This window comes from Akebia trifoliata, chromosome 9 (assembly GCF_017979445.1).
Source record: "Akebia trifoliata isolate Shusen 1 chromosome 9, ASM1797944v1, whole genome shotgun sequence".
NCBI classification, from domain to species: Eukaryota; Viridiplantae; Streptophyta; class Magnoliopsida; order Ranunculales; family Lardizabalaceae; genus Akebia; species Akebia trifoliata.
The window spans coordinates 8510676-8519594 of NC_141383.1; positions in this window are offsets into that span (position 1 = coordinate 8510676).

Sequence of the window (8919 nt, forward strand, 5' to 3'; positions counted from 1 at the left end):
ATTTGCTGAGTTGCGATGCTTCTAGTGCTGAAAAGGTGATGATGAGTCAGGCTGCCCGGATTCGTGCCTTAGAAAAATGCTTTGACTCTTTTTTCATTTCTCACCATGATGTATGATTGATTGCGCTGTATTCCCACTTTTGTATTTTCTTGTCATTAACTGAATGTATGCAAAAACCTTGAAAGATTAATGTAAAGAAAATAGGTTTTGTACTTACTTGGTCTCAGGTATCTATTGTTCCTAAAAACACGAAGTTTGAATAAGTTCTAGATTTTTCATCATCGGCCAAAATAGTAATTTTGAAATGTAATATTTGTGAAATGTCTTTATCAAATGAGTACGATAAATTCAGAGTTTGTAAAATCTTTGGTTGTGACGATTTTGGTACTTTTACCAAACACAGGGGATACAAACGTCAATTATTCTTTTGGTTCCTTTAGAGTCATCCCCAGTGCCCTCGTGTTTGGAAGATTATTATTTGTTTGGGTCATGGGTTTTTGAAAGGATTTCGCTGTTCACAATTTATACTCTTGCGGGCCAGGAGTTCTTGTTTTGTTTTGTTTTTGTTTTTTTTGTTGTTTTGTTTTTTTTAATCCTTCTACCCCTGGTGCCAATTACTGTTTTCACCAAACCCCGTTTCTACATTTTTGCGCATCGACATCCTTTTTGGGATTTTCATCGTGCCGGTGGCTTTGATCTTGCAATAATATGATTCTTTTACTCATAGCGCCCTTTCAGATTTTCACTGTGCCTTTTCAGACTATGCTTGTATCTTTAGATTTTTCATTACAATTCAGGTCGGAGTCTTTGTGTCTCTGTGGCTTGGTGACTCAAGTTGAGCTGCGAGATCGATGACTCTACTCCTATAATGGCACTCTTTCTTGAGTAATAGATCTGGATTCCCCTCTTGAGTTTGCTGACGACTATTCGTGGTTCGGTGACTCAAGTTGAGCCGTAAGATCGACTACTCTACACTTCGAGTACTCTTTTTTTTCGAATATCCAACCTGGATTCCCCTCTCAAGTCTTCCAACAACTAATAAGACTTTGGATGTTCGACCAAGTCGCAAGATCATTGATGCTGCCATTATCATTGTGTTGCCCTATAATATTCCCTGATCAAAAAAGACTTTTGTTGTGACAAAGCGTTGGCTTAGGCTAATGGTAGTGGAAAGTTATAAAAAAAGGATTTAGGTTTGTCTATAGTGGGTTAGACTTGGGGTTTGTCAATTTTTGTTTCGAAAAGGTGATCTGTGTCTCCTCCCAACTTCTTTCGAACTTGTTTAGGCTGGAGATTTGGGTCGAGCTCAGATCAAGTGTCCGAGTTTTTGACTTTTTAATTTTTTTTGTACTTTTAACCATTCACAGTTTATCCTCATACGGGCCAGGAGTATTTTGATACTTTTGATTTTTTTGATATTCTCTTTGATTTTCTTTTCTTTTGTCACTTTTTTTTGTATCGTTTTGCAGTTTTTGACTTGCCCCAGTCTTAGGTTAAGAAATGAACGTGATGGCTCAAAAGGGTTGATTAAGGTAGATAGTTTGTTCAGGATATCAAGGATGGCCTTCCGTCATCTCAGGGTCAGATCTTAGGCGTAGTACTTCTTGACAATGTCAGCATTGATCGGTTGCGGAAAGACTTGTCTGTCCATTTCTGTAAGGATCAGAGCTCCTCCTGTCATTACCTTCTGCACGATGAATGGTTCCTCATAGTTTTGTCTGAATTTTCCTCTGGCGTCTTCTTGGATTGGTAGAATTTTCTTCAGAACAAGGTCTCCTTGTGAGAAGTCTCTAGGCTTGACTTTCTTGTTATATGCACGAGCTATTCATCCCTGATAGATCTGTCCATGGAAAATGGCTGCAAGGCATTTCTTTTCAATCAGATTTAGTTGGTCAAACCGAGCTTGAACCCATTCAGCTTCATCTAACTCTGCTTCCTTTAAGATTCGGAGAGAAGGGATCTCGACCTCTACAAGTAAGACTACTTCCATTCTGTATACCAGTGAATACGGAGTTGCCCCAGTTGAAGTTCTGAACGAGGTTTGATAGGCGTGAAGTGCGAAAAGTAACATGTCGTGCCAATCTTTATACGTAATTGCCATCTTCTCGATAATTTTCTTGATGTTCTTGTTGGCTGCCTCGACTGCTACATTCATCTTAGGTCTGTAGGGTACAGAGTTGTGATGAGTGATCTGGAAATCTTCGCACATCTTGATCATATCTTTGTTCTTGAAGTTCTTGGCATTATCAGTCACTAGTCCGCTTGGAAGCCCATATCTGCAGACAATGTTGTTCTTGACAAACTTTAGGACTTTGCTTTTGGTGATGTTGGCATATGAAGCAGCTTCTACCCACTTGGTAAAGTAGTCGATAGCCACTAAGATGAAGCGATGCCCATTTGAAGTTTTAGGTGAGATTGGCCTGATGACGTCCATTCCCCAGAGTGAGAAGGGCCAAGGAGTGGTCATATTATATAGCTCTGAAGGTGGAGCATTGATCTTGTTGGCGTAGATCTGGTACAGATGGCATTTGTGAATATGCTGATAGCAGTCATTTTCCATTGTTGTCCAGTAATATCCCATCCGCATAATCTTCCTTGCTAGAATATGACTATTCATGTGGGGCCCACAGACTCCACCATGTACAGTCTTGATTAATCGTTTTGCTTCTACTTCTACCACGCATCAGAGCAAGACCTCGTGGTGCGACTTCTTGTACAGAATGCCATTGTTGATGAAGAATTATCCTGCCAATTTTTGGATAGTCCTTCTATCATTAGGTGTTGCATCTGAAGGAATGGTTCGATCCTCGAGATATGCCCTGATGTCCGAATACCAAGGCTTTTCTTCGGATTCTTCTACTTCAACGGGGATACAGTAAGCCGACTCATTCTGAATTCCAATCTCGATTGGGTCGATGACCAAATGTTCTGAAATACTAATCATGGAAACAAATGTAGCTAGTGCATCGACGAACTGATTTTTAGCTCTTGGCATGTATGTGAATGAGATCCTGTCAAAGCATGAGCTTAGTTCATCTAGATACTCGTGGTAAGGGATCAGTCTTTACTCTCGGGTCTTCCATTCTCCAGTCGTCTGGTAGACTACTAAGCTTGAATCTCCGAAGACATCGATCTCATCTACCTCGAGATCTAGTGCTGCTTTCAACCCTGCTATGCATGCTTCATATTCAGCCTCGTTGTTAGAACATTGGAATTTAAGTCTGATTGTGATTGACACGTGAGACCCATCTGGTTTAATCAAGACAACCCCTATTCCATTTTCTTTCTGATTGGCTGCTCCGTCGAAGTACATTTTCTAGCCTGGTTATTCATTAATGGTTCGTAATCAGGCAACGGGTGTTCAGCTAGGTGGTTTATGATGACTTGCCCTTTGATGACTTTTTGAGTGAGATAGGTGATGTCGAACTCAGATAACAATAACTGCCATTTTGTTGTGCGGCCTGTTAGTGTTGGTTTTTTGAATAGGTACTTCGGGGAATCCATCTTAGCAATAAACATAGTCGAGTAACTGAGTAAATAATGACGTAGTCGTTGAGATGTCCAAACTAATGCATAACAAGTCTTCTCAAGTGTTGAATATTTTGTTTCGTAATCGGTAAATTTCTTGCTGAGGTAGTAGATGGCCTATTCCTTCCGTCCTAATGCATCGTGTTTCCCTAGCACACACCCCATTGACGTTTCTTGTACAAAGTATCAGCAGAGGTCGTCCTAAAATAGGAGGGACTAGGACTGGTGGATTGAGTAGATATTGCTTGATTTTATCGAACGCTTCCTGACAGTCTTTGTTCCACTTCTTTGGCGTATCTTTCCTTAGACGCTTGAAGACTGGCTCACAAATAGGTGTCAGTTGAGCTATAAACCGACTGATGTACTGTATTCTCCCCAAAAAGCCGAACGTCTTTTTCTGTGACACTTGCTTTCATCTCGAGGATATATTTAGTCTTTACCGGATCTATTTCAATGTCCTTTCTACTGACGATGAACCCCAGTAGCTTGCCCAATGTTGTCCCGAACACACATTTTACAGGATTTAGCCTCAAGCTGTATTTTCTAAGTCTGTCAAACAACTTCTTCAGATTTACCAGGTGGTCTTCTTCAATGTCGGATTTAGCAATCATATCGTCTACGTAGAACTCCATTTTCTTATGGATTATGTCATGAAATAATGCTGTCATCGCCCGTTGGTAAGTTGCTCCTACGTTTTTCAGTCCGAATGGCATGACTTTGTAGTGAAAACTACCCTATGGTGTGATGAACGCTGTCTTTTCTTGGTTTTCTTCTACCATTTTTATCTGGTTTTAGCCTGAGAAACCGTTCATGAATGAGAACATGCCGTGCTCTGCTGTACTATCGACTAAAGTGTCGATGTGTGGAAGTAGAAAATCATCCTTCGGACTGGCTTTGTTCAGGTCTCGGTAGTCAACACACATGCGTGCGTTTCCGTCTTTCTTAGGTACCGGGACGACGTTAGCTAACCATTCGGGGTATGTAGAAACTGTAAGAAGTCTGACTTCGAATTGCTTCATGACCTCATCCTTGACCTTGAGGGTCCATTCTCGCTTCAGTCTTCTCAGTTTCTGCTTGATTGGCTTACTTCCAGAAGTAATTGGTAACTTGTGAACAACGAGATCTTTATTTAACCCCAGCATATCTCTGTATGACCATGCGAAGATGTCCTGATAGTTTCGTAATAGTTCAACCATTTTTTTCTTCTATTATGACGTTAATAAAGCTCCAATTTTTACAATTCGTGGGTCCTCTTTGGTACCAAGATTGATTGAATCTGTATCCTCGATGTTTGGCTGAACACCTCTCTCGTGACGTTCTACCAAGTTTTTGATTTTTTTGGGGTGGGTACTCCATTTCCTCTTCAAACTCTTCTTTTATCCCCATAAGGTCGAAGTCGAGTTCAAGATTGAAATCATACTCATCGCTTTCAAATTCTGTTTTATCTAGGTACTCATTTGATCTAGATAAATCCCTTGAAAACTTTTTTTTTTGTTGGAAAATATCTATTTTTTTACAATTTTGAAAGCTTTTTGATTTTTTTGGTTTTTGAGAAATTTTTTATTTTTTTGCTTTTTGAGAAATATTTGTTTTTTTGTGATTTTCTGGATACCTGAAATAAGAAGAACAATTATGTAAATTTGTTAATAAAGATAGGGAGCCCTCAAAAAGGTGTTTAGCCAAGGACGAGGGCTTGTTATGATCCTCGGGCAAATTGAGGTCGCCTAACAACATTTTTTTTGGAGGCCTCAACAGCTTCAAGAGTTAATGGGAACTCTTCCCTGTTGTGAAATGTCTCCCCTTCTCTGAGGGGGCGGATGAGATGAGCGAGAGATTTGTTGGATGGTTTGATTGGTGGTTCGGAGATGACCATGATCTCCGATGGTTTGTTGGAGATTGGGGCATAGTCTCTCTCAAGCTTGGTGGGATGATGACTGATGCCCAGTCAATGCCCGTGGAAAAGGGTGACTCTTTCTCGTGGCTTGTAGTGATTTCCACTTTGGTGGATTCTTAAGTGGTCTTTGATAGATTTTCGTTGGACTCCCCATTGAATAAAACATCAATGCCTTCTATGAAGGATGAATAGGACTCAACAACTGAGTCTCCATGGATGTGCACGGGTTCGAAATTTACCGTTCTCGACTTCCTTACTAGCTTTGTTGGCAGTGGTTCTGATAGACTATCGGGTCTGACCTGAGATTTTGGGAAGCTAATGCTGATATGAGGGACCTTACCCAGATTCCAAACATTTGGCTCACGGTTTTGCCTTGTCGCTAGTCAAAGTTCTTTTTTCTTTTCATTCATTTCTGTGATATCATTTTTTGTGGGCCTAAACCCCAAACCGAAATAAGGATTGTGTTTTTTGCTTCGACTGGTGTAGCCTTCCCTTTTCCCCCTGGTCCTAACTCTTGTCCGGATTGGTAACCTGCTTTCTTCAAAACTCGGTCAATCATCAGATTTGCCTTGGATAACTTTGCTTTTGCCTTCTGTTTTTTCTTTTTCACGTGGTTAACAACAGCAAATTGGTAGGAATGATAGAGTGCTTTATCCTTTGTTAGCTCAATGTCAATAAAAGACACGTCCGGAGCTCTGCCAGTCGGGATTAAGTTCTCTGCCAAGACAGATATCATCTTCTGCCCCATAATGAATTTGACTCTTTGGTGTAGAGAAGAAGGTACAACCCCTGCTATGTGAATCCATGGCCTGTCCAGCAGCATGTTAAAGGTTGTCGGTATTTTCATGACTTCAAACGTTACTTCGAACGTATATGGGCCTATTGTGATGGGTAAATCCACCTTTCCCAGGGAATCCCTTCTCGAGCTATCAAAGCCTCGGACAACCTTGTTATTGGGCTTGACATGTGACCAGTCAGCGTTAAGCTTTCGAAGGTTTCAAGAAGACAAATATTAAGCGCTGAGCCATTATCAATTAGCACCCTGACAACCATCATGCCCTTGCACATAACCATGATGTTTAACGGCTCGATGTGCCCCCGCCCTTCTGGCACGAATTCATTTTCAGTGAAGATTATAGGATTGGGGGCCATGATCTAGCCAACCGTCTGTTCCAATTGTGCGGGTGAGGTAGTTGCAGGTACATTTGATTTTCCCAAAACCCTCAGTAATACCTCTTGGTGTTCCTCTGACTTCTGCATCAGATCCAGAATACTGATTTGAGCTGGCTGTTTGTTTAGCTGGTCCATAATATTATGCTCACACTTACTAATGAGCTTAATGAAGTTTGTAGCTTCCTTGTCCGTTACTTTAACCTCAGCCTCTATATCTGTCACTTTCACCTCATCTTTTTTCTGGTCACTCTCGCTCATTTTTCCCGTTCCTTTTACCTTTCTCTTCTCTTCATCTGTCATCCCTTTTGTTATTTCTTCAGTCTCTTCCCTAGTACTTACCCCTTTTGTTGGCAATCTTTGGCACCTCCCTGCCTTCATCATATGCCCAATGTCGGTCACCATTACTTTCTTCATGGTCTTAACCCCAGAGGTTGTGGTGATGGTGGTCTCATAGCTTCAGGATACTACCTGGTCGAAGTTATAGGGGAATGGTTTAGGTGAGTGTATGGTCATGGGAGGCGGCTTGATTTTTATATTGAAAATGAAGGGTGGTGGCGATGATTGGATATAGTGGTAGTAGGAGGAGTTGATAGAGTGTATGAGATGATGAATGATGGACGTGAAGATGCAGTGTATGGTATGTGATGAGAGGGTCAGGTTGATCCTTGAGCATTTGGTAGTGTGTAGGGGATAACAAAAGGAGGTCGGGCCGAGTTTTGATGGTTTGGTGATCCATAAGGTATAACTAGAGGCAGTCGGATAGTAGCATTTTGATAAGTGGGATGGATGGTGAGGTCGACCAATCTGAGAGGTAGCTGTGAGTTCTGTGATGGATTTGTTACGTACTGATTGATTGTGTTAATTGCTAATGTCTTTGATCCCTTTGTTAAGCGGACCCTGATCTTTGCCCCGATAGGCACTATCAAATCTGAGGGATTGAAGTCGAGTTCTCTGCAGACAATATTTTCCCTGTGCCCACTTCCCTCCCATTATGAGTAGGTAGGGGGTTTTGATTGATATTTTGTTGTTGGGATGGGTTGGCAGGCCCATCTAGGATGAGAACCTTTTTATCGATCAAGTTCTGTACTTGATGCTTGAGCTGCCAGCATTGGTTTGCAGAGTGCCTTGGTGCACCCATGTGGAATTCACAGAATAAATTGGGATTGTATCCTGGCCCTTTGGCAGCCTCAGGATTTGGTGGTCGTTTTGTAAGAAACTCACCCTTGAGTAAGATGGACAATAATTCTGATAGTATCATGGGTAACATGGTAAACACTCTGTTTACTCTGTTGGGTCGTGTCTGCTAGTTCTGCCCGTATAGTGGTGCCTGCTGTGCAACTGGTGGAGGATTTGCCTTGAATTGGTTTTGAGGTAGAGGGTTCCATGTTGGCAGTGTTGGAGCTCATGAAGTCGATGGCGCTTGTGGTCTTGATGCTGGTGAAGGGATGAAGAGGGGTCGGTTTGGCTGTACGTTGTTAACCTGTGTTTCCTCCCTCTTCTTTCCTGGAGGCACCGGCTTTCTCTGAGCAGGGATTCCTATTGTTGCCCCTAAACTTGTGAAATCGAAGATCAGACCGGTTCGAATCCCGTCTTCGACCTGGTCTGCTACTTGCACCAGATTGGAAAATGTGCCAGTAGTGTGCCCCATCAGATAAGTATAGATGGCGTGCTCTAGTGTTGAGATAAACGTAGTATTCATCTCTTGTTCAGTCATTGTAAGCCTTACTTGTGAGGCCTACTCTCGCCACCTCTGTGTTTACTCTTTCACCGTTTCCCGTTGCTTTCTTGCCATCTTGCCATGTCATTCCGGTCTAGACCAACATCTGTATTGAATCGATAATTCTGTCAGAATATTTCGGCTAAGTCCTGCCAGTTCTTAATGAGTGAGTGGTGCAATCCAGAAAATCATTTGAGTACCGGCCCTATTAAACTTCTTTGAAATAGCTGTACCAACAGTCTGTCGTCTTCGCCATATTGGCACATGGATCCATAGTACAACTTTAGATGCGACAGAGGACACCCTACTCCGTTATATTTTTCAAACTCCGGACACTTGAACTTGGCCGGTAATTGATCATTGGGGTAGAAGTACAAATCCTTGAATCGGGTCCCGCTCATAGTGTGGAGGCCATTCATCCTCCTCATCTCTTCCTGCAGAGATTCGATTTGTTGAGCGAGTTTTTCATCTGTTGCTATTTTGGCTTATGTAGCCTTGTATTCACATTCATCATCCGGAATGACCATCGGGGGTGGTCGATTTTGTGGGATATAGAGCGGAGGCCCCTGGTATTCAGGCAATGCAGGTGGCATTGTGGTCTGTGGTC